General features: G+C 41.6%; 1 protein-coding gene and 1 non-coding gene across 6 annotated transcripts in view; one reads left to right on the top strand and one right to left on the bottom strand.

The window, feature by feature from the left end:
• The window catches only part of GRIP1 (glutamate receptor interacting protein 1), a 798871-nt gene that overhangs the window by 575684 nt on the left and 198282 nt on the right, over positions 1 to 24905 (bottom strand). The window lies entirely within an intron of this gene.
• Positions 22892 to 22995, top strand: LOC130039033 (small nucleolar RNA U13). Its single transcript, XR_008794829.1, has one exon. It is a non-coding gene; the product is annotated as a small nucleolar RNA U13 (small nucleolar RNA).

Here is a 24905-nt window from a genome sequence, read left to right as displayed (position 1 = left end):
GGCACCTCTAAAACCCAGACTTAAGAGCCAACCTTGGATGAGGAAGAGTGATGCTAGTTCTTCAGCAGCTGCATGGTCTGTTTAAAACAGGTGGAGGAGCTCACACCACAGCTCACCTGAAGAAATGAAAATGATTAATTTGGAGGGATAAAATGGAGTGAGGGTGAATGCTGGCAAGAGATGGAGCAGAAGCAGTGAGCAAAGACAAATCATGAAGGGCTGGGGTAAAAGGATGAGCCATACCAAGCTAGGAGGCAAAATGCCTATAATTAAGACTCACTTTACTGTGAAATTGAAGGGAGGGAGTAGATGAAACCTAAGATCCTCACACTTTCTAGAATTTGGGGTGGTAAGACCTGTTGATAAAAAGGGAGAAGGGGCCAAAAAGATAGTCTGGGATTAAAGCACTAGCCTTGCCTGCGTCCAAGGGATTTGTCCCCCTGTATGTCATATGTTTCCCCAGGCCACCTTCATGAGTGAACCCTGAGCTCTGCTGAGAATGACTCAAGTACTATCCCAATCCACCCTCCTCAAAAGAAAAAGAAAAGGGAGGAGAGGGCACAGGAAAACATTAGGAGAGAGAAGGCCAGTCATGACCCTGTTAACTAAAATGTCAGCAAATGTACAGGGATCCAAACTGAGGACAGACATAACTGAGTATAGTGAAGATAAAGTATCTTGATTTGAGTTTATTGGTCAGTTCAGACATCAAAAACAATATTCCATTAGGGCAATTACTAGCAATCTTTAATATTTGGCACTAGGATTAGAGAAATGGTAAGACTAAGCAGGAAATTAACAGAAGTAGAGAAGACATGACAGACTTTTGGGCAAATTTTCAAATGATTTACAAGGACTTGGTGCTAATACTAAAAACATAAATGATACTGCTTCCAACAAGAAAAGTTAGCAATGTAATTTGAATAGAGCAAAAGGATCAAGAATGAAAATGTGAGCCATGGAAAATAAGTACCGGGTACCTGACAGAACATGTATAACCAATCAATACTAGCTGATGATTAGCAAATGAATCCCCAAACAACATTGAGCTGATTAACAGGCCCATACAATTCTATACACAAACCCTGAAAACTTAAATAGACTTTTACAAATGTTTTATAATATTCATGTAATGTGTTCCCTGCCAATAAAATCACTTAGTAGAAGGTGAGGAGGATGAGATAAAACATCTCTAAACCTTAGCTGTGGCCAAATATGACGAGTTAGGTTTTCAAGCAGAATTCCTGCTACACCTCAGTTCTTCCTCTACCCTGCAAGTAACAGGTGCCTCAACTACTCAGCAAAAAAGGAGGACTAATAGGATTTTCTACCAGTTTTTCTTTCCTTCATTAATTCCTACTTCTCTGCTGCGCATCAGGTGAAATAGACTTTTGTTAGAGAAAGGGGGCTCAGTATTAAGAAAAAGAAAGAAAAGGGACTTAGTGCATGTGTGGAAGACAGCCATACAGAATGTTCTTTTTTGCTGGACATTAATATCAGAGGTCAATTTTAAGCTTTCGTCCATAAAGATGTGACTGAGGTTTACAAGGGAAGTTAAACATAAAAGACTTAGAGAATTGCTGGAGAGAGCCAGAGAGATAGGTTGAAGGACTAGAGAACACGCTTTGCATGCAGAAGCCCTGAACTCAGCTCTGGGCACCTGCACTGTATAGTCCCTCGGCACCAAACTGGAGGAGTCCTTCCTCCACCCCCAAATCATGGAAGAAGCTGATGCTGCTAATTGGCTCTAATAATCTCAATGAAAATTAATAAATCTCTGTGCTAAAAACTTACATGTATATGTAATTGTGACTTTTATAATGTAAAAGAACTATTTAACCCATTATTCACACTCTTTCCATTGTGGGACCTTGTGAGGATAAAGTTTCTTATTTTTATAATCTCTCCTTCACTAACCATCACATGCACCATTGAGCTTTACAGCTTCTGAAGATCTTGTTAAAAGGACCTAAAGATGGTAGAAAGGAAACTACAGACAGTTCGACAAAGGAGGAGAAAAGGGTCACACACAAAGCTCTGGAGGGCTGAGCAGCTTGAACATTTCCATGCAGTTTACTCAAGAAACTTTGGTTCCAGTGAGAGGTAAAACCGGAAATAAATCTCAGTGTGTGACTTGTGAGCTGTTAGAAAGGACAACAGGGGCACCACTAAAACAAAGAGTCAACGCTTTTTCATCAATGAAGAGTGAAGTCACCAACAGGATAAAGGGAGATAAGTGATCTGAAAAAGTCTAATAATGTACTTTGGAAGTCACTACTCTAAAACTTTGTCGTTTTGTCCATTCACTCACCAGGGCAAGCATCATCTTAGTTCTGTTCCTAGTTTCTCTGATCTCCCTTTTCCTTCTCTTTATTTTTCTTTTCTAATAGGCATATGCCTCTTTTTCTTCCCCCTCCTATTTTTTCTTCCTCTTCTGGTGTTTTTCATCAATAACCATTATGTTCCTCAAGGAGCATGAAGAAAAGACAGTATCAAATATAGTGGTTAAACATTCACCACTGGACTGACTAATCTTCTGAGCCCTCTCAGGCACATCACTTATATAAACACAACCTGTCATCCATTTACAGCCTATTCTGTTACCGATGCAGAAGGGCCTGAGTCAAAACATCACAAATAATAATTGAAGAGAACTAGTCCTGGAAAGCTAAAAGTCAGGATATCACATACAGATTGAGAACCCCAAGATCATCAGAGAAAACCTGGATGTGAACTATTATCTAAACTGTACTCAGGAAGTGCAGCTATAGTACAGAAATAAAGAAAAGTCACTAGACCTAAACTCAAACACATTCAAGCTGTTAAATAATTTAAAGTCTTAGTGCCTCAGTGTCCGTATCTGTACAATGAAGCTATTACAAAACTTAAAATAGTCAATGCATTTGAAGTATTGGGAAAGGTGGAGGCAATATTCGCTACTCAACAAAGAATTAACTACTGTAGCCCACTGCCTTCATCCTCATCACTTTCAGTCGATAATGAGTAATAGGAGCATGAATATTAACTGCAAGAACAATATTCTGCCTGCTCTTTTATCTTGCTATTACAGTTTGCTTTTCTGTTTCCAATGCAACTTCCTTAGACTCCCATTTTAGTTTCCCAATAGCCCTGTGGACCCAGATGGTTACTTTCTCTCCCTCACAGACCAGAGGCTGAGCTGCTTTAAATACTTGCTCTATGTCACCATTTTCCACAAGGTCCATAATGAAAGAAGGGCACTGACTGAGTTCTAATTCAAAAACCAGAAGAGGAAACACACGTGTGGGTCTGGAGCGATAGTACAGTGGCTAGGGCAATTGCCTTAGACACAGTCAACTCAGCTTCGATTTCTGATGCCCCACATGGTCCCCTCAGTTCCTCAGTTCTGATCCTTGACAGAGTCAGGAGTAAGCACTGAGCACTGCTCGTTATGACAACAACAACAACAACAACAACAACAACAACAACAGTAAGGAAAAACACAAATGCAAGTAGAAGCAAAAACTAGGAAACTCTTTCCTCTTGGTCCTCAGCTTCCATGAATCACCAAGTTCCTTACATGAAACCCCCTCTGTCTTTATTGATTTCTCCTCTCTGCATTCCATCCTCTTTGCCTGGGCCTTTCCCCTATCCCCTGCTTCCTGAGGACAGCTAACCTTCCATTTAATGTTCATCTTGCTGGCTACTGTCTGTCCCTTTCAGCTGAAAGTCCATCATGTTAATCTTCAGGGGATCCCCTTACCTGCCCCTGGTACACTCCTGTAGTTGTGTTACCATTGCAGTGGTGTCACCCTCTGCCCTGACAGTGACATTCACCCTATCCTGCCATTTTTGGCTTTTGCATCTGCACTACATTATGACATGAGAAGTTCCTTGAGGGCACAGAAGGCTACCTTCATCTTCATTGGCCCAGTGATCCATCAAAATACCCAAGTCATGAAAAGTGCTCAATAAACATGTTGAGTAAAAATATACTTACATATATTGGGGGCAGAGCAATAGTACAGCAGGTAGGGTGCTTCCCTGACACGCCGTTGACATGGATTCGATCCCTGGCATCCTATATGGTCCTCTGAGCCCTACCAGGACTAATTCTTGAGCTCAGAGGCAGGAGTAACCCCTGAGCACATCGGGGAGGGCCCCAAAACATATATATACATATACATATATATATGCACACATATAAGCTGGAACTCTATAGTTCAAATTAAAAGGAAGGGAGATACAAACCTAACCACTGGATCATATTTTCTAGTAGTTTCTCAGTGGACAGATTTATGGAAAGTTGTCTCTTTGAGTAAACAATCTGCTTAGGACCTAGGAACTTTGGTAAAGGACCAGAGTCTTCCTTTCCTGTCTCAATGATTGAAAGCTCCTTGTTGAGGGGATTTAAAAATCCTAGGCCCCAGACTGATATGAAAAGCTCTGATTTGTAACCGTCATGCTATGCTAGTATAACTTGCATGAGCATCCCACCTCACTCTCAAAGCTATTCCAGTTAAAACACTACATCACCATGGGAAGAGGCAGTCTGGGCTTAGACTCTATCATCTGTCAGTATGGAACTATGAAGACTAAATTCCACAATCTAATTATGCACAATAGTTAACAAAAAGCCTGGAACATTGCTCAGAGATCTTGGCTACTGTTATTATCTCTGGGTTAGAGAAAGGTGCTCACTCCAGCACACTGCATGTATGAACAGAAAAACTGCAATTACTAAATGTTAGCTCTCCAGCACATTCTGGCGACAATCATCAGGTTTTTAACTCAAACCATGTGTGAGTGCCTTTTGTGCAACACTATAATAGCGCTTTCAAAAGCAGAGAATTGAAGACAAGCAGGGCAAAAGGCTGCATGCTTGACCTGTGTATTTTGTTAATAATCTAAGTGAGACCACTTAGAGCTTTTGCCTTCAGCGGGGAGCAGAGCCCCGTACCTCCCACTGCTGTATTAGAAAGCCTGTCAGCCACGAGGGAATAGAGAGCTGTTTGAGAAATGGACTCTCTCAAGCTCTAATAATTATATAAAGCATATCACTGAAGATCTGTAATTGGTAGAGAAGACTAAGACTGTAAAATGAGATTATTACACTCTAGAATCTTATGATAAATGATACATTTCTTTTAGAGGAGTAAGAATCAAAATACATAGGGATAGGAAGCAAAGTTAATGCAGCTTAAAATAGCACTATCAGAAGAATTGACAGCAATTGAAAATGAATGATCACAAAATGCACAAGTTTCAAGAAATAGAAGCAGCATTGAGAGACAAAAGAAGCTGGATCTGGATTGTGAATGAGAAGTTGGGCACTCCCGGGTCACCATCCCCCCCCCCCCATTTCCAGAAGCTGTAAATTTTATAAAGATAAGCCTTATACTTGAATACAAGACATGCCCAATGAATAACTGATGTATAACTTCTTGAGCCAATGGGCAAAGTGAAAAGAAACTGAATGCAAATCAGAAAGCAAGAGAAAAGACGTGAGATATTACTGTTGCAGATTAAATATACTGATGCATACTGGTTTGAAACATTTAAAATATGCATCATTCATGATAATTCTTGTTACCTACAAGTTCTTTATTCTTGGTATGCGTATTTTGTTTGCTTGCTTGAAGCTGAAGTATCTGTCATTTAAGAAGTGTGGGAGGGATAGGCAATAAAAAAAAAAAGAAGCCATTGCCCACCTGGGACTTTTGAGCAGAATAGTTTTAAAATAGGTTGTGCAAATCCTGATTTTACCTTGTAAAAACTGGGTACTTAGAAGGCTTTTTTGGACTCCAGTGAAATGCTTTAAATATCAAAACTAGCTTGAAGAGCTGAGCACAACATTCTATGATGAAACTGATGGACCTTGTCCACTAAGAGCCAATCCTAAGAGAGTAAAAAAGAGCTCTTCAGAGAGACTTAGCATCCCCAAATAGAAATGACTCATTGGATCTTTTCAGAGGAAACTTTTAGCAGTGCAGTTGCTAAATCAAGAAGGGTAGACAGAGGATCTGCAGCAAGTGCAGTGGGCAGGGTGCTTGCATGTGACCAACCCGAACTCTCTCCAGTACTGCCTTCCAGGAGTCATTCCTAGGTGCAGAGCCAGGAGCAATCCCTGAGTATCACAGGGTGTGACCCCAAAATAAAGAAATAAAAAAAGGTTGCACGGAAAAGAAATAATTCAGGAGAATGGAAATAAGTTCCCCAGGGAAGAAATAAGATAAAGAGGGGTGCTGGAAGACTGCTAAAGGGGCACGAGACAGTTAAAAGTTTTCAAAAATGTGATGTGACTGGGTGCTCAATACTATGAGAAGCTGTAGGAATGGCTGTAGGGAAACCAAAGTCAGATGCTGGAGTGTTGGAAGATTGAGTAAAGAATAGCACCAGGAAAAAGTTCAAGCAGGATGGCGAAGTCAGCAGAGAAAGACCGCCTCATACTTGCTATATTGTGATCAGAACAAGGGCACTTCAATGCCTGGTGCATCAAGGGCAGGCCCAAGACCTGGAGGGATAGATAGTGCAGAGAAGACAGGGAGATCCTGATAGCAACAGAAGAGCCAGACGACCTACCCCACCACGGGTCTCACGATCTCGTCGTCCACATGCAACCCTGCCACCCACATACTTAATCACTTAATCACTTAACTTCCCGTTAGTCCTCGATTTGCTCGAGCGGGCGCCAGTAACGTCTCCATTTGTCCCTGTCGCGTGCTAGTGTAGCCCAATGGCATCTGTTCGCTCCGGGAACATGAAGGGCCTCAAACCGATCGTTCATGATCTTGACAAAGAAGTCTGACCATCTGGTAGGTGGGCGGCCACGCGGTCTTTTGACATCCCGTGGAATCCAATCAGTAACAGCTCTAGTCCAACGGTCGTCTTTAAATCTCATTACGTGACCAGCCCATCTGATTTTCGACACCTTGGCAAATGAGACAGCGTCCCTGATCCTTGATCGTCGACGGATGTCAGAACTCCGGATTCGTTCTCTCATTTGAGTGAAACGTGATATTCCAAGCATAGCTCTTTCTATTCTTCTTTGGGAGACCTGAATAGCGTTCTCATCTTGTTTGCGTAGGGCCCAGGTCTCTGAGGCATATGTTAATGCAGGAAGAACAGTGGAATCAAAGAGATGTGCCCGGACCCGGAGGTTCTTCATCCTCTTAGCTATTTCTTCGACGTTCATTTCGTCGGTAAAGAAACAAACAGCACCCGGCCCAGACAAGGTCAGACCTGAACACCTGAAGAACCTGCCGTCAGTACTCATCAATACACTGGCTCGGCTCTTCACTCGCTACCTGTCTGAATGCAAGGTTCCGTCCCAATGGAAAACCAGCAGGACCGTACTACTGTTCAAGAAGGGAGACATCCATGACATTGGCAACTATCGCCTGATCTGCCTATTGTCTGTCATCTACAAGTTGTTCACTCGAGTCATCCTAAATAGGATTGGCAGAACACTAGATGAAGGACAACCATGCGAGCAAGCAGGGTTCCGCAAAGGATTCAGCACCATCGACCATATCCACACGATAACCAAGCTCATTGAGGTTTCTTGGGAGTTCAAGATGCTGCTCTGTTTAACGTTCATTGATTTAAAGAAGGCCTTTGCTTCTGTTGAGACGGAAGCGGTCATTGAAGCCCTAGCCAATCAGGGCATTCAAGCCCAATACATCAGGATCCTCCGTGAGCTGTATTGCGGATTCACTACCAGGATCTCACCATTCTACAAAGAAGTGATCGTTGATGTCAAGAGAGGGGTGCGGCAGGGGGATACCATTTCACTGAAACTCTTCTGTGCCACCCTCGAGAACATCATGCGACGACTGGAATGGGAAGGAATGGGAGTGAAGATAGATGGTCGGCAACTACACCACCTCCGCTTTGCTGATGACATTGTTTTAATAACACCAAACATCAGCCAAGCGGCACAAATGCTGGCCGACTTTGACCGTGAGTGTGGAAAGGTAGGACTACAGCTGAATCTTACGAAGACAATGTTTATGAGAAACAGCCTCGTTCCTGACGCCCCATTCGCTCTCAACGGAACGACCATCTCCGAATGCAACAGCTATGTGTACCTAGGTCGAGAGGTCAACATGACAAATGACCTGGCACCCGAGCTGCGCAGGAGGAAGAGAGCGGCTTGGAACGCCTTCAAGAACCCACATACTATCTAGAGAAAAACACCACCAAAGCTCTGCAAGACCAAGCCTTTATATAGAAGAAGAGTAAGTCAACCTGAAATTGCCTTTATTACCTGGAATGGGTAAAATTCTAGGGAAGTGGGAAAAAATAAACAAAACATAAGTGCTTTTGACTTAACTCTGCAGACTTACGTGATTGAAACTTTGTTAGAGAAAAACAAAGTTATGGTATATGACGCCAACTTTGAAATTCTCTAATAAGTGGCCAGGGGAATAAGCTGAGTGGTATAGCCCTTGCTTTGCATATCTAAGGCCTTGGGTTTCGTTCCTGGCACTGCAAAATAAAATTACCTAATCTATGGAAAATGGAAACGTTTTGTTATCAGTTGATGTTTATTGTTACCAAAGTTGATGGTTTGAGATCCAACACAGAGCAAAATAGGCTTCCTCCTCTCTCCTTTGGAACACTCTTCAGTTCAAAGTAAAACATCATTAAAACCCAGACACGATGCTGGGTGTGCAAGGATCAGGGGAACAGTGTGGCTAAAATACACCTGAGATCTTCTGAATTCCTGGGAAACCAACACTCAGTCCTCACAATGAGTTTGTGATATGACAGATGCCCTCCTCTCTCCCTTTCATGAAGGAGCATAGGCTCACAGAGGTAAAGAACTCATACAAGGTTGACCAGCTAGTAACAGCAAAATAGGAATTTAAACCCACCTGAGTCCCCAAAGTCAAGTCATTCCTTCTGATAAAAACAGAATCAAAATTATGAAGCTTACATATAACAGATTTAAAATTCCACCACTTAGTGTCCCCTGAATACTACACCAAGGGTCACTCCTGAGCACAGAGCCAGGAGTAACCAAAAAAATGTAACCTAAAAAAATCAGAATCAAATTTAATGATGTCAACCCCTGAACATCAGAAGAGAAAGAATTGAGAAAAAGAACTTAGGAGTCTCAACCTATTCATGAAGGTCTCATTATACCTAAACACAAACCTTCCAAATCATAACAAAGCACATATTGGGAAAAAAAAAGGTTTCTTTGATTTGCAAGATTTATGTTTGCTGTTTCCTTTAAGCAAACACCAGACTGTGTAATTGCACTGAGGTTTTAGTATAGATTATTTCAACCTCAAGTGAAAATTCTCATTCAAAAGTAAATTAACAAGAAGTTACTTTCATAACTAATTGCTTTCATAATTATTTATATAAAATAATTTTAGAAAAATGGAGATCATAGCTTTAAGATAAAAGTGCTCATAAAAATTGAAAACATTGACTAACTTACCAAAGGAGAAAGAAAAATACTTGGGATCTCACTCACTGATGGCATATAAAAAAGTGAAACATAGAAAGAAAATGTCTAAGAAAAATAAGTCTTTGGATTCTAAGAGAACTGAAACTTCCAACATTACAGGGGAGCGAGCTGAGAGGGTCTACCAGACTATGGGGAGAGAGAATGGTATCCAGTATGAATGCGCTAACACTGGATCCCTAAAACTCTTAAAGATCTATATCTTTGTACCCCAATGTTTCCTCAATTTAACTATAATGATTAATCAAAAAAAGTGAAAACTGGGCATTAAATAAGTTAACAATAATTTGGAAGGCTTTAATTTTCCATATTTTTTTACTCCTCAAGCCAAGTCTTACCCTGTCCCATATCTTCTCCTTTAGTTATCAAAAGAGCTCTCATTTTAGGAATGAAAGTATTTTCCTACTAGAAAAATATTTCTACGTTCCTAGGCTTAAGGTCTGCCAATTATCTTAAAAGTAGCTCCTGAGTTTCGCTTACCAGCATTCATACATCCTCTCCTTATTCTCCACTGACTTGAAAAATGTGGCATTTAATTAAGTCAGGAGAACAAATACAGTATAACTGTATGAAGAAACGCACTGCAGTAAATGCCTAGATCACCTCTGACCCCAGATTCTAGGCAGGAGGACAGAGAAGAAATAAAATTGAGGGTGGAAGGAAGAAATTAAGGAAGGAAGTAATGGGGAACCAGAAGGCAGAGGCCTCAGGCATAGCAGAGATGTGGGAGAGTGGCATAGCTACATATTCAAAACAGACGCAACAATACTGAACACACAAGACCTAAACTACAACGACCGAACATTGAACTTTGAAATGTGCCTGTCAAGGTGGCAGGTCGGGTGGGGGGACAAATGAGGGGATGAGAGAGAGTGTGGGAACACTGGTGGCTAGAAGATGACGCTGACGGTGAATTGGTGCTGGAATATTGTATGCCTGAGACTCAACCATCAATCACTTTGTAAATCACAGTTCTTTAATTAGATTTAAAACAATAATAATAAGGGTTTATTAAAAAAACCTTTAAAATTTTAAAAATAAGAAAAAAGATTTTATAAATAAAAAGGCCTTAGGTTTATGGTAGTAATAAACCCAAATAGTACAATAATAACAACAATGATAATAGAATAGTATTAAGAAAATTAACATTTGTAGATCATTTATGGGGGAGCGATAGCACAGAGGTAGGGTGTTTGCCTTGCGCGCAGCCAACATGGCCGACCCGAGTTCGATTCCTCCGCCCCTCTCGGAGAGCCCGGCAAGCTACCGAGAGTATCTCGCCCGCACGGCAGAGCCTGGCAAGCTACCCGTGACGTATTCGATATGCCAGACACAGTAACAACAAAGTCTCCAATGGAGACGTTACTGGGGCCGCTCAAACAAATCGATGAACAACAGGAGGACAGTGACAGTGACAGTGACAGTGACAGATCATTTATAGCCGAAAGCACTCTGAAGCAATCTCTCTCTCTCTCTCTCTCTCTCTTTCTCTCTCTCTCTCTCTCTCTCTCTCTCTCTCTCTCTTTCTTTTTGGGTCACACCCAGCGATGCTCAGCATTGTTCTGCACTCAAGAATTACTCTTGGCTGTGCTGTACTCTTGGCTGTGGGAAACCATATGGGATGCTCGGGATCATACTCAGGTCAGCTGCATGCAAGGCAAATGTCCAGTTACCTGCTGTACTATCACTCCAGCCCCATAATATCTGGTATAATCATGACAAAAATAGTGGTTACCCAGAGCAGATGCTGCTGATCATTAATGCTGTTGCCAACTCTGCTGCCTCGCATGTTCCTCTGTGTACCTGGAGCTTCACTGGACTGGGAGTTCCCTAAGATCAACCCCATAAGTGAGACCTAGAAAGAATCACACATCCAATATGCCTGGTCTCAGTTCCCCAGTATGAATCTCTAGACGCTAAATAAATTTCAGATCTTAAACGTTGGGGAACTGAGAAGAGAAGCAATTAATACTGTGGTGTCTAAAGCCACCTGATCTTACCATGTGTTTTTTTCTGACTTTGTGAACTCTGTCTGCAGAGGAGATTCAGCTGCTTTGAAGACTTTGCCCTCTGGCTTTGCCTCCGGAGCCCCTATTTTAATAAAGGCTGGCATTTCAAATGCTAGCAATAATCGAAACTAATAAAAGTAAAGAAATTTTTAGTAAAGGAATTTTTTTAAAAAGACAATTCAAACTATAACTACTAGTGATAATATTCAAATGCATATATGTATATATATATATATATATGTGAGCATTATCATGTCTCATGGGTTAAATGGGGTAATAAGTAGCCACCTCAGACAGTTGTAGGAATAAATAAAATCCTGCCACAAGGTGTTCCGGATACTAGCTGGCACAGAAGGAATTCAATGGTAGCTAGAAGCGCTGTCATTTCTAATTACAGAATAATGAACTATAGATTTCTTCTGTTAAGTATCTTAATTTTTCTAGATGTCAAGGATATTTATATCTGATATTTGGTTGTCTTTTAACTAATTTGAAATTTCTATATGTAATTCTATATACTAAGTCTATTTCCTCAAAATTCCTATGTTCAGACCCTACTTACTCCTCAGAGAGAAGGTACCAGGCAGAGCCCTCAGGAGTGGGACTGGAGGTAGTGCTTTATACAACAGACCCACATTGCTCTCCCTCCCTCCACCAGGTGAGGACACAGCCAAAAGACAGTCACGTCAGAAAAAGCAGAATCACCGGACACCAAGTCTGCCAGAATCTTTATCTTGGGCTTCCCAGGCTCCAGAACTGAGAGAAATAAATTTCCGTTAAAGACCATAACAAACTAAAAGGATTGAGATCTAGATCTTTGACAGTATATATGAATTATTATGTTTTCTGGATTGCTACTATAAGAAATGAAATCTTTTTTTTGTTTGTTTTTGGCCACATGCTGCTGTACTTAGGGCTTACTCCTGGCTCTGCATTCAAGGATCACTTGGACTGGCTACATGAAAGGCAAAGACCCTACCTGCTATTATCATTTTGTCCCAACAAAATATCTCTTAAGAAATAAACTATTAAGATAGGATTACAACATTTTTGTTTGTATTTTGCTTTGGACCACACCCAGTGATGCTCAGGAATGATTCCTGAATGCAGAGTCAAGAGGAATTTCTGAGTGGTGCTCATGGGAGGTGCTCAGGGGACCATATAGAATGCCAGGATTTAACCTGCTCAGGGGTCTGCAAAGCAAGCACCTTACCCCTTATACTACTTCTCTGGATTCCAACCAATGTTAAGCATTTGTTTTTAAATTTTAAAGTTCACTTCACTAAAAGGAATAGAGGTATTTTCTTTATTTTTGGGGGTTTTGAGCTACACCTGGTAGTGCTCAGGACTTACTCCATATCACTCCAGGAGGGGCTCAGAGACAATAAAGGGTGCCAGGATTGAACCCTGATCAGCTCTGTCATTGTCACTGTCACTGTCCCCCCCATTGTTCATTGATTTGCTCAAGCAGGTCCAGTAACGTCTCCATTTTGAGACTTGTTGTTACTGTGTTTGGCATATTGAATAGGTCACGGGTAGCTTGCCAGGCTTCGCCTTGCGGGCGAGATACTCTGGATAGCTTGCTGGGCTCTCTGAGCGGCGCGGAGGAATCGAACCTGGCTGCATGCAAAGGAAACGCCCTACCACTGTGCTATCGCTCCAGCCCAAAGGTTTATTAACCATATCAAAATGATTTTCCTTAAACAAAGACTTTCACCAATACTAGATATTTATTCCCTGATGGTGAAACCCTATTGGAAGAAATAAATGCTATTTTAATTACAGGTAAATTTAATTTAGATAAGGATGGGCCTACATCAGCAGTTTTCTGTCCTTTGTGTGCATCAGAACCACCTGGTACTGGACTGCAGTTAATAAACACAGAGCCCAAGGCCCTGCCCTTGATCAGATAAATCAGCACCATGGATGGATCCGACGGGACAGGGGCCCTGGGGAAGTCTAAAAATGGAACATGTTCACAATTTCTTCTTTATTGAATACCATTGGTTTACAAAAGTGTGCCGTTGGTATGTTTAAGGGGTACAATGATACCATATCACATCCACTACCAAAGTGCCACTACTCCTCTCTTTTGTTCTCTGAGTCCGTTGAGCCTGTTACCCTCTCCCTTGGTAACAGTCCTGGGGTCAGTCTAAGAGTTTGCTTCACTGTTTGAGGTCTCGTCCCTTGCTTTGCGTCTCTATATACTACATACAAAGCTTGTTCTGATTTCAGGAATGTCAACCAAGATTGAGAACCATGGGACAAATCAGCACCATAGCTGGATCAGGAGAGTTCCAAGTTTAGAGACTGCCAAATTTCTATTTTGCTGAGACTTAAAAGTATCTGAGCCTATGGTGCTTCTTTCTACTCAACAACATAGTTGCTATCATCAGATTTCAAAAAATGCAATTAAATAAATCAAGCCACATTTTCATCTGAGGAGCAGTGGTCTACAAAGTTTGAAGTCATTTAAAATTTCAATATCTAAATATTTTACTGTTAAGTATTAAAATTTAAATGTTATTTAAAATTTGGGCATATAATCTCATCTTCTATAACTATAATGGGAAACTAATGAAGCAATGCCAGAAAACACAGTTGATCTAGAGAAAAGGAAAAGTCTAAAGAACACAAGTTGTGGAAGGGAATAAAGCCAGCAGCTGGCTTCTAGATCCTGGTATGTCCTGCTTTACTGTAAGTCTAATTGTTTCTGTCCATAAAACATTTATAATAATCATGCAAAATATAAAAACACTGTGACTCAATACTGAACATTACCTAGTAAGCACCTTGAGTGTTTAAAGATATGCCTACATAGGGACACATGATAGTACAGGGGTTAGGGTCATGGTAGATGAATTCAATGGGCATCACAGAGCCTCCTGAGCACTGCTGCGGTAGTCCTGGGGAGCCTCAGCACAACAAGACAGAAGCAGCATTGTATCATCAGGCCCTAACATTGGATCACCAGTGACCCTCAGGGCCCCTGAACACAGCTTGGAAGTCCTAGCCCCAATAAAATGAACAAATACAACAACACATAAAGAAAACAATAACATAGCTATGCTAAGTGATTGGTGAAAGAAATTAAAATATGTTTTTATCTGACCAGAATATAGTCAATTGTCTCTCAAATTTTAATAAAAGTTAACACTAATTTTATTATTCAATTTTATACTACTTATATGTTTTAGAGTATAAATGAGACCTAGCTCATGTTCCTGGTTATAATGTGCAAAGTTCCTATCATTGAATTGGGACTGCATTTGCAGCAACAGTATGACAGTGGCTAGAGAGCTAGTACAGCAGCTAAAACACTTGCCCTGGACATCACTGACCTGGGTTCTACCTCCGGCTCCTCTATGTTCACCCAAGTCAGCCAGGAGTGATTGCTAAGTACAGAGCCAAAATAAGTCCTGAGCACCACCAAGTGTGGTCCAAAAATAAAAAATAAACTAATAACTGCCATTCATTGTGTGCCTATTTGATATCAGACATGGTACTAAGTAGTTTACATATTTGGCCTTTAAGTATTATATATATGTGTATATATAGCATAACCTGAAGCTTAGAGAATTCAATCTCCTCATGAGCATGGTGATTCGGTAACAAAGTAAGGATTCTAATCTGGAAGGATTTTGCTCTAAAGCCAATGCATGATTCACAACTTTACAATACCTTAACAATAATTAACTTAAGAACATCCAACTATTCTTTTATAGAAAAAATAAATTTTAGATAAAGTAAAATTTAACTAATTAAATTCAAATAATCCCCTAAATTTGAGAAGGCACAAATGATGAAGATTAATGTTGAAAATCTAAAAGACTTTTGAAGAATCAGGAGGTCTGAGCAACAGATTCAGGAACCTGGTTCAGAATTAGTACACCTGTGACTAAACCCTACTCTTTGCTGTGGACCTGAGAGCAAATGCCAAGAAATCTGAAATTAGAAACACAAGCACAGAGGAAAAATGTAAAGAAATCAGATCATTTTAACTGGAATACAAATGTGCTATTATACATGTGAATGGACCAGTCATCTTTATATCTTAAAAATAAATTATCTTTCTAAAGAAAATTTTAGCAGGACATCAGGGAATATGGGAGGGTAACAGATGTGCTACATCTAGAAAGAATTACATCACAAGAGCACTGAAACCAAGTCTGTGCATCTTTCATCCTGCAAGATTACCAGTGGGAGATCCTTGCGATATCCTTAGTGACTATGATATGACTCTCTCTCTTTTTTTTTCAGGTGCCTGCTAAAAAGAGTTTATTAAGGCAACACAAAATCAGAAATACATAAGTGGGATTCATCGAACCAAAGGCTTTTTCACAGTGAAGGAAAATATCAACAAGATGAAAATATAACCTATCAAATGGAGAAAAAATCAATTTCAAATCATGTACTTGATAAAAAAAAGTTAACATCCAAAATATATAAAGATCTCATATACTCCATAGGAAACAAATTAAAAAATGGGTAGAGGCCCTGATTAAATATTTTCTCTTCTTTAAAAAAATTTAATGAAACACTGTGAGATACAATTACAGACTTACACACTTTGGTGATTATGTTTCAATCATACAGTAGTCGAGTACCCATCCCTCCACCAGTGCCCATTCTCCACCACCAATGTTCCCAGTATTCCTCCCACCCCACCCTATTCCCCACCTGCTGCCTCTGTGGCAGGCACATTCCCTTTTACTCTCTCTATCCTTTTGGGTGTTATGGTTTGCAATACAAGTATTAAGTGGCCATCATGTTCGATCTATAGTCTACTTTCAGCACCCATATATGTCTCTTAAAGATTTAAATAACATCAAAAAAAAAGATTTAAATAACATCACAGAGAAGATACAGATTTGCAGTGGGGAAAACAGGAAAATAAGAAAACTATTGCTATATTTTAACACCAACCTAAAAATCAGAGTTTGCTTTTATTTATTTATTTATTTATTTATTTATTTTTGCTTTTTGGGTCACACCCAGCAATGCTCAGGGGTCACTCCTCGCTCTGCACTCAGGAATTACTCCTGGTGGTGCTTGAGGGACCATATGGGATGCCGGGGATCGAACCCAGGTCAGTCGCGTGCAAGGCAAACGCCCTACCCACTGTGCTATCACTCCGGCCCCCAGAGTTTGCTTTTAGTAGCAATTTATTATTATTATAAGGTGCCTAGAAATGATACACTTTGATACAGAACCCCTTTTATTAATGGGATAAAATAAAAGGATCTCAAAGCAAGATAATGCTTTCTTCATAAAAGTTAAGTATTAATATTGAAAGAGACTGGCAAAAATCCTGACCATTTTTTCAGACAATGCCAATGATGATTCAAAATTCATGCAAGGCTTCTTAATAACCTTACTCAGAAATAAAATGCTGTTACGATTCAGTGGGCTAGACCACTCAAGGACTTAATGTAAATTTTGTGTATCAAGGACTAAGCCTGGCTTCCAGCTCTGGAAAAAGTGTTTATATGTAAATGGCCACAGACTCATCAGGATATCCTTCTAGGAGGGGGGGAAGGCCTGGCTGCAGCTAGATATCAGAGGGAGGGATGCATCTGCCACCAGAGGATTCACAGAAAGAGTGGGTCAGCGTGCAAAGAGCAGAATGATGTCTGAACGGGTAGCTGTGAGAAGCAGAAGAGGGCCAGTGGCATCCTCCACATCTCAGGGGAAGAAAGTGTGGTGACTGATCCTCTCTGGAACTTCCCACCCATCAGGGTGTTAGCCAAGCTGCTGAGAAGGTGGAAGGATAAACAGCAGAAAACTGGATCGGTAGGAAGGAAAATCTTTAATACAGGGATCAACGGAAATATGTCTTGGGAAATTATTGAGAGATGAGGATACTTCTGGTGTATATGAATATGAATTCTTCTCCCCAGTGATGTGGAAAAGGAATTGATCCCTCAAAGAATTCCCTCATCTTTCCTATGAAAGTGGAAATGAGAACAAAATCTGACCATTCCAGTGGGATAGAAAGATGAAACTACACAAGGTGGTTCTCTTTCCTAATGGACAGGCAGGAGAACCAAAACTCAGACAGTAAAAAATCAAGAATGTGTGAAGTGGAGGGCAGTTCTGACAGCCAGAAAGCAAAGGTTTGCCTAATCAGTGGGATAGCAGCACCCACCGTGGCAGCCATGGTGGCAGACCATAACATCAGGATCCACAAAGGGTAAATGACTGGATGGCAGAGGTAGTGACAGAGTAGTGCCAAGCTACAAGTCTGGTTCTTCTCAAAGCTGAACGAACCATCACACAGCAGGGTCAGCTAGGGGCTCCATTGCCAATCCCAGCTAGGGATCATTGCCAGCAGTCCTCATCTGCATGGCTGTGCTTGCTTTCATGTAGTCTTCTTGCTTCCCCTCTCCTGCCTCAGTGTGGATGCAACAGAATGGCCAGGGAGACCTTTAAATAAAGCAAGAACGTTTTATTTAAAAATGACTTTAGACTTGGGGCCTGAGTACTGCGGCTAGGGCATTTGCCTTCCATGCAGCCAACCTGGATTTGATCCCCAGCAGCCCATATGGTTCTCCAAGCACCACCAGGAGTAATTCCTGAGTGCAGAACCAGGAGTAACCCCTGTGCATCGTTGGATGTGACCCCAAAAGAAAAAAAAACCCAAACCAAAAATTAAGTAACTTTAGACTCAAAAGAACTTGGCAAAACTAATGGAAATTTTGCGTACCACCCCTAGTTCTCCCAATATTAATGCCATCTTAATCCACATGTATATTACAATGCTCATGTGTATCATCACTGTATCACTGTATCACTGTCATCCCAGTGCTCTTCAAATTACTTGAGCAGGCGCCAGTAACATCTCCATTTCTTCCAGCCAAGAGATTTTAGCAGCCTCTTCTTACTCATCTTTTCCCAACAATTGGAGGCTCTTTCAGGGTCAGGGGAATGAGACCTATTGTCATTACTGTATTTGGCATATCAAATACAGCATGAGGAGTTTGCCCGGCTCTGCCCGTGTGGGCGGGATACTCTCGGTAGCTTGCCAGGCTCTCTGGGAGGCATAAATGGGTAGGAAGTATCTTATAACGTGTCCAGAAAGCAGCCTGGAGTGTGGCAGTGATTGGGCAGTGGAGGTCGGCTGCCGGGACTGGGTCCCATGGGGTGGGGAGGGCTCTCACTCACCCCACATCCTGGCGTGGAGTCCCATGTATATCATAAAACAAGTTAATGCTCATGAATATTATAAAACAAGTAAACTGCATGATGACGCAATACAATGAACTCAACTGAAGACCTTATTAGATCGTTTTCACCACTTTTTGCAGGCACTCATTTTTCTGTAAGTTTGTAATATGTTTATTATACTTAGTAATGTTTAATGATCATCCTAATCAGAACTCTCCTATCATCATTAAATTTTAAAAAAAGGTTTCATATTCAAGGGGTCAAGGTGAACAATATTTGTATTGCCACTTTAGTGGTAATATTGCACCCCCTAAACATAACCATTTACATTTCTGTCAATAAGTCTTTTCTTTTTCTTTGTATTTGAGCCACAGCCAGCAATGCTCAGAGGTTTACTCCTGGCTCTGCCCTGAGGAACTGCTTCTGGCAGTTCTCAAGGGACTAAAAAGGATGCCCAGAATCTAACCCAGGTCAGCCACATGCAAGGCAAGTGCCTTACCCTCTGTGCTATCTCTCCAGCCCCTACACAAGTGTTTTCTAAAATAAAGTTTAGAAATCCTTTGTTGCTCCTTTAAAATCTCTTTCTATATGTATGTCTATCTCTAAATCTGTCTCTCTGTCTCTCTCTCTCATACACACACACACACACACACACACACACACACACTCACACACCATCACTATAATACTACCAAGCTGAGCATATAAAAATGGAATGAGACCTAATCAAACCTTTGAGATTCACTTTTATATAAAATTCTTGTGCTCCATCCAAACACAAGTGTATTTAATAGTCACTACATTTTATTCTTTTTTATTCTTTAGTAGTATTTCATTTTATTCTTTAGTAGTATTTCATTGTCTGACTACACCAAAGTTTGTTTTTCCATTGAACCACTGAGCACTGAGGGACATTTGGCTTGTTTCCAGTTTGGGGCTTTTACAAATAAAGCTGCCATGAACATAATATACAGGATTCTGTGCAAACACAAGTCCCCATTTCTCTATGAAAAATGCTCAAGGTTATAGGGTAAGTGTAATATGAACTTTACTGGGAATTGCCAAACTATTTTCAGGTTCATTTTAAACTAAAGGTCATGTTGTATCAGTTTTGCTCAAAATCCTCCTGTGGCTTCTTGTCTTACTCCCACAAATGCCAAAGCTCACTCAATCACTCTGGCCTTACACAACCTACGCCCTCAGCCACCCCACCCCACTACCAATCTAAGTAATCTACTCATCTCCTAGTACTCTACTCCTTCCTCGTTCTGCTCAAGTCAAACCCACATCTTTCTTACTCCTCTCACCAAACAAGTCACTCCCAACTCAGGGCCTTTACATTTGTTTTTTTCTTGGCCAGGACTTTTTAGCCCTCAAGAAGTCCATGTACGAAGTTGGAGAGAGAGTACAGTGGGTAGGGCTTTGCCTTGCATATGGCTGACCCGGGTTCAATCCTTGGAATCAAATATAGTCCCTGGAGCACCACCAGGAGAATTTCCTAAGTACAAAGCCATTAGTAACCCACAAGTACCACCAGGTATGCTCCCCTCCCTGCCCCTCAAAAAAGAAGTTCTTATACTTTGCTTCCCTATCTTTAAGCTCAACCCTCAAAAAAGTTACAGTTCCCTCCCTCCCTTGCTCTTACTACCTCCACCAATTTATCAACTGGTGTCCTAGCTGTGTCGGCTGCAGATAAGTCAGTCAGTGTTTGCATCTTGACTTATTTTGCAGCCACTGGTCTCTCTTTTAATTTGGGATCAATTCATTGTCCTAAAACCCAGTTCCATGATGCATTTGTGAAAAGACATAGTCTCGAAACCAGGCATGCTTTTTTCACTTTTCTACTGGGAATCTGGGAATGCTGTTCTTCACAGCCTTTCTCACACCAGGAGGGAAGCCAGGTTCTCCCGAGCCCAGTGTGCACTAAACAGTGTTCAGTGATCCCTGGGCCTTGGCCTTCCCACTTCCACAAGGCTGTTCCTGAACTATTCATGAAAAAGGAAAGAACTGAATTAGCAGATAAAGACTCCTCCCAGAATTAGACTGTGTTCTCAACTGTCCTCCACAAGTGACAAGGGGTAGGGACAAGGGGCAGGCATCCATGAAGTGTACTGGTTGAATTTTTTCTAATTATTATTTTGAGACCATAATCAGATGGGCTGGACATGTAATGAGATTTGGAGGCGACTGCTGGACTAGAGCCATTACCTACTGGATTCCACAGGACGTCAAAAGATCGTGGGCCGCCCACCTAGGAGATGGTCAGACTTTTACTTCAAGACCCTGAACGATTGGTCTGAGGCTGTTTGTGTTCCTAGAATGAGCAGATGCCATTGGGCAACACTGGAACACGACAGGGATGAATGGAGACGTTACTGATGCCTGCTCGAGCAAATTGATGAGTAATGGGATGTCAAGTGATCAAGTGATCAAGTGATTATTTTGAGACAGAAGCAGAATCTCCTGCCCCCGCACCAGGTTGTCTTCACTGAGGCCCCTTGGAAGGGGGTGGGTGGAGTTTCCTTTTCGGCCCCAAGCAGAACCCTGGCAGCCAAAAACCTCCAGAACCCAGCCACAGCCTTGCTCAAGGTCACTCTCCACACAGCTCCCGGAAGCTCTTATAGACCTCTTATAGTCTAGCCCACTGATGTACCTAAAGCAGCACACATGTTTGGTTTTGAACATACTTGCTTGTATTCTCTCATGTACATTCTCTGTCCCTCTAGGAGAGCCTGGCAAGCTACCGAGAGTATCCCGCCTGGAAGGCAGAGCCTGGCAAGCTCCCTGTGGCTTATTTGATATGCCCAAAACAGAAATAACGGGCCTCATTCCCCTGACCCTGAAAGAGCCTCCAAAAAGGCACCGTTGGGAAGGATAAGTAAGGAGAGGCTGCTGAAATCTCAGGGCTGGGATGAATGGAGACGTTACTGGTGCCTGCTCTAGCAAATTGATGAATAACGGGATAATAGTGATACAGTGATACTATTTTGAGATACATTTTTACCCCAGTCTTCCTGGACGTACTGACCAATTAGTCAGCTCACTCTAGGGCAAGCCTGATATCCTCCTTTTGCTGCATTAGTGGCTGCCTTATGCTCCCATAGTCAGTGACTATGATTCTGTTGGGAAGATACAGGTCAGATGTGTTCAGCTGTGCCTGACCTATCAGCTGTGTTCCACCTGGAGCTACCAGTGCACCTGGCCAGCAGGGCTGCAAGCCTCCTGGACCATTAAGCCCAAGTGCTCACATTCTTTGGACACATCTTGGAAATTACTGAGATGCCCTTAGCAGTATCAGTTGCCACAGCCTGACTTGACCTAAATCTACTCCTTTCTTTGTTCCTGCCAGAATCCTGCATGTCTCAAACTTTACATGCTCTATTGAGTCCCTTTAATAACCAAAAATGAGACTTAACTATCAATCATCATGTCATTCGAGGATTTGTCCTCAAGGGTGAAAGTAAGCTCTAGACCTGCCATTATCTCCTGCAGCAAAGGTGAGTGAAAGCTTGGTTTACTTTCCTATTTATGTTCATTTACTCAAAGGAAAAGAGGATATACACTTCTTACAGCATCAGTGGTTCTTATTGTATATTCTAATTATCATGTAAAAGGTTATTTGTTCCTGGTTGAGTTCAATAAATAAATGCATTTGAAACTCAAATCGACTAGAGCCACTTCTGCTCTCTCAAAGAAAAGCCCTCCCAATATTTTTTTCTGATCTTTTCAACTTCTGCAATCAAAGTGGTGAGGAGATGGTCAGAAAGGGCCACAAAAAGAGAGAAGACTGAAATCCCAAAGTTTCTGCCAGTTTTGTTCCACTGACAAAGAATGAATAGCCATTTGTTTAGAGACTAATGGATTCCTTAGGCAAAGACAGATATGGAGTCAAAGACTGGAAAATTCTGCATACAAAGTAAGAAAAAGTGCATTTGAAGTGGAGAGACTAGACAAGAGATGGTTGAAACTGAACAAGATAGGGGAGCCCTCCTTATGACAGCTTATGAGAAAATTCTTTGTGATGCTAGCTGGGGGCATTCGGGGTGTGAAAGTATAAGTTCAATTTTGGGATTTTCTGCATTGTGGTGATGTCCCCTGCTGTTGTCTCTTCTTGCTCAGATCACTTAGTGAAGTCTGCTGTGTGAGTAATCTGCAGAGTAATCAAGAGGTGAAAAATTGGGAGTAAGTCACTGTGGAAGAGAAGAAGAAAACAGCAAGGGAAATAAAGACTTCTTTGAAAATTCAAAACCCCAGGATCCTTTTCCAATTCATAAGCATTATGACTGGGTGTTCACATATTTGTGTGACATATGCCTCCCTTAAATATTGCTCCATATTTGGCACATTACCCATCTGAAGTGAACAAATAAAAATTCAAAACCCAAAGTGACCATGAGTATATAATGTCATGAGAATTACAGGAGTAACTCCTAAGTACAGAGTCATTAGGACACACAAATACACACACACACACACAGACATGCACACAAACATATACTAATACCAAAAGGTCTTTGGTGATTGGGCCTGAATTTCTCAGTGAATACAGATGCCAGACTTAAGTCCATGTTTTGTGAATGCTAACAATGAAGATTCCTGCACTGTCATCTCTGATATGCTTTTGCATGTGAATGGGCACCAGGCTCAAAGGAATGGCTGTGGTATTGATGTCGGTGGGCCCCACAGGTGACTTATGTGAAGCGGGGAGGAGAAAGACAGTCACTTTCTCCCCATCCACCTCTGCCACTCAGGACCCAGGGTTGCTGGGTTCTTGTCTTGCCTCGCAGAAAGGAATTTCAGGAGTAGACAAGCAGTGAAGTAAATAGATTTTATTTGGAGGATTTTTAGGTATGGAGGGAGAGAGAGAGAGAGTGAGAGAGTAAAGTTAGACATGAAAGCATGAAAGTACACATCTCAAGAGGGGAGATGCGGGCGACACATGTGCTCGGGAACCACATGTGCTCGGCCACGTGGGCACAAGCAGCACATGGGCTCAGGCAGCATATGCGCGCGCTTCCTTTGTTCAAGGTGGCCTTTATAGGGTTCCTCCAACCTGCCCCCACGTGGGGCTTCCTCCCAGGTAAATGTCCCGTTGCTAAGGAGGTTGCCAGGGAGGATGGGAGTGGTGATGGTCTTCTTTGAAATTCCTTTCCTGGCCTTTTGTTCCTAGAGGAGCTTCTTTGGGTCTGTTGCTGGAGCCAGGTGAGGGTCTTATCAAGCCCTAGTTCCTGTTTTGCTATTTTCTGCAGGGCTGGCTCTTATCATTGCCTCGGGAGGGGGCCCTCCCTGTCTACCTGCCTACATCATATCCCCCCTAGAGATTTCACCACCTTAAATCTTTAAGGGGAAATTGGTCGGTGGTCTATCTTCTGAAGCTGCTTCATGCTGACAAGGGGCGCAGACCCTGCCTGTGAAAGGGGGAAATCTCAAACTACCTTAGTTTATAATGGGCCCCAGGCAATGAATTGGTTGGGTTCCTGAAGTTATCTGAAAGAAAAGATCAGATGGATTAGACTGAGGGATATCACTTTGAAATGGTTAGACCCTGAAGGATTAGAAGTTCCTTTCTGACCCAGTGAGGACAATGTTGTTTGCTGTCTTAAAAAACAAGAGTTAAAGCAACAGAAACCAAAGCAACATGCCATACTGCCATACCCATCTCTATCATTAAAACAATGAAAAGGATTAACTCTACAAACAGGTTTGGTTGATCGAAAAATGACTTGTGTCCAGATTTTTCTACTGGACACAGAAACACCAAGCCATTTTCTGGCTTTCTCAGTACAGATTGGAAAAGCTTCTGCTTCCATACACTGAAGCTATCAATAAAAACTAACAGCTATTTATACCTTGAATATATGAGCATTTGATCATTTGCATAAGGTCAAGCTGTGATCCTCCTCTAAGTTCTTTGATGCTGAACAGGTGTTAGGAGAGGAGGATCAAGATTTCCTCTAGGTTCATTAATGGCACAGAAAGCACAGTTCTGAGTTACTTCTACCTTACTTGCTATTCAGTTCCTTCCCATGGAAGATGGTTTTCACTAGTGTTAAAGCATGACCCTTTAATAATATTCCACTGCATAGGTCCAGGAGTTAGTAACTTTCCTTGTTGGGTAAATCCATCAACTTCCTTTTGGAAACCTCCAATGTCCATCGTTCCTCTTCTGCAGAGCATTCTGGCTTAGAGGAAATATTCTCTGGTGTTAATCCCATGATGCAACAAAAATTAAGAGCTGTTAACATCCTTGTTCTCTCCAAACAACTGTT

This window comes from Sorex fumeus, unplaced genomic scaffold, assembly GCF_029834395.1.
Source record: "Sorex fumeus unplaced genomic scaffold, SorFum_2.1 ptg000081l, whole genome shotgun sequence".
NCBI classification, from domain to species: Eukaryota; Metazoa; Chordata; class Mammalia; order Eulipotyphla; family Soricidae; genus Sorex; species Sorex fumeus.
Note: the sequence above shows the minus strand (reverse complement) of the source record. Positions and strands in the feature narration are given on the sequence as shown.